Below are 2,410 nucleotides of genomic sequence, written 5' to 3' on the forward strand. Positions count from 1 at the left end.
AGAGGTCAGCCAGGGAAGGGGCTGGAGGGGCTGGAAGCTGCTCCGCTGGCTGTGGCTCCACATCCTCTCCCTCATTAGCTCTCTGCTCGGATCGTTAGGCAGGAGGGGCGGAAAGGGCAAAGCCGGGCTCAGCTGGAGCGCCGCTGATGGACAGACACTGCTCTGGGGACAGGACACGGCTTGGGGACAAATCCTGCCTTAATGTCACCTGGGCCGCTGCCCCAAGACATCCCCAGCGCCCATCAGGGTGCCAGCTCCGATCCGGGGAAAACCGGGCGCACCAGGAACGCCCAGCTCTGGGTGTGCGGCCCAGATTCCTCACTTTAATCACCCGCAATAAACAATCCCGCGGATTATTGCGTTATTAACACCCCTGCTCCAGCCTCCCGTGAATCACGGGAGAGGGCCGTGGATAAATCAGACCCCGGGCGCTGCCGGGGCGGCCGTGGAATCAATCCCAAATCCCGACATTTGTTTTGACACGTCGTCTCCTCGCGCGCCGCGGCCGCGGGTTTCTGCTCTCCGCAGCGCCGCACCTGGGGCTGCGGGGCTGAGGTCAGCACGCAAAAATGCGAACTGCCTGCTTGCAAATTAATAGCACATGGCCTCAATCCCTGGGCTCTTGGGCCCCAGTTCAAAAAAATAGAGATATAAAACTCGGGTGATTTACTGGAGCTTTCTGGGCCTGGAATGATTAATGGGCTGATTTACCGGTCCCATTTATTTTTTTTTTTTTAATTTTTTTTTAAATGCTGAAACCGATATATAAAAATTAAGGGCAGCGTAGAGGAAATGGTGGTCGCAAATGCCTTTCTCGTGTTGCTAAGGAGAGGAAAATGATCTTGTGAGGGATAGATTGTTAAATGTTAATTTTCTGATTTGTTTCTGCAGAAGGGGGAGCGGTGTCTGGCGCGGACACGCTCGGCGTTAAGCGTTTGAGGGAGGCGATTCCTCGATGCCAGCCCAGTCAGCTCGAGTTAAAATTCCCTCTCTAACCAGCCAGAAACGGTTTCAGGCCAGGATGGAAAAACACCTCCAAGCCCAGAGAGGAGTGACAGCAGCTGGCGCAGCCTCGTGAGTCGGGAAAGTCATGCTGGGGGTTTCCATGAGGACGGAAGATGGAGGGCACAGGATTTGCCTTTGGGGTGTGTATTCGGGTGGCAAAGCAGCAGAGACATTCCAGCATGGGAATGCTGGGCTTTGCAGGCATCCTGAGGGCATCCTGGGTGCTGCTTGGTGGTGCCAGCCCTGCTCCTGGTGTGACAGCCCTGTCACCAGAGGTCACCGCACCCTCGGTGCATCGCCAGCTTCCCAGCTGGAGCTCCCAAACGCCTCCATCTCTGTTCAGCCGTAGGATAAAATCCCCTCGTTTGTTTTCCAGCTAATCCCAGGGAGGGATTCTTCTCATGGCAGCAGTTCCTTGGCAGCAGCTCGTTGTATTCCTTGCACGTGGAATCACAGAGCTGTTAAGGTTGGAAAAGCCCTCCCAGACCATCCAAGCATTCCCAGTGCCGCCAATCCCGTCTCCAACCCTGTCCCCAAGTGCCACATCCATGGGGCTCTGTATTCCCTCCAGGAAAGAGGGCTCCACCACTGTGGAGTTCCCATTTCTCCACTTTCCATGGAGAAATTTTCCCTGTATCCAATCTCAGCCTCCTTCTCTTTGTTCAGGACAGGACACGGAGCACGGGAATCAACAGCTGGATCTGCCCTTTGGAGCTCGGCGGGGCTGGTCCCACCTTCAGAGCAGGGTGATTCCTGTCGCATCCAATGGAGGTATTGCAATAGCAGGATATTGAAATAATAATAAATAATAAATGCTTACACAGCCAGGTTCAGATCCTCCTTAGCTCAGGTTCAGATCCTCCTTAACCCAGCAGAAAACCCCACCCTGATTTCCCAGGCGAAGGGGAGAAACCCCACGTTACTAAAAATGAGTTTAGGAGAGTGAGGGGGTTTTGACTTTCCTTTTTTGCAGGGATTTCTCCGTAGGAATCGCAGGGAAGAGTTAATTTTCTCAGTTTGGAACATCTATCTGTCATGTGTGGCTGCTCTGTAATTATGACTTTTTCTGCTTCTTAGAAAAAGGTTATTACAAGAGCCTTTTAATCTAAAAGGCCAATTATATTAAAACAGTGGCTTCCATACTTAGATCCCCCTTTACACACACGCTATTGTGTTTGGGATAAATTTAGCAAATTATAGGGAAGCTTCGCTTAGTGGGAGCTTCAAAATACGATCCCTGCTTGTGTCGGTGTGAGAAGCCCCGAGAAAATCAGCTCTGGAATTTAGTGAGTGTGGCCAGGAGCTCAGACTTAGGGATCTCATCCAGGACTCAGGATGTCTGTTTTACACTGCTGCATGTTGGAAAGGCTGCTGGCTCCGTGTCTGGGAGACGCCGGGAAGCGGG

Source organism: Hirundo rustica, chromosome 7, assembly GCF_015227805.2.
Source record: "Hirundo rustica isolate bHirRus1 chromosome 7, bHirRus1.pri.v3, whole genome shotgun sequence".
In the NCBI taxonomy this organism is placed as follows: Eukaryota; Metazoa; Chordata; class Aves; order Passeriformes; family Hirundinidae; genus Hirundo; species Hirundo rustica.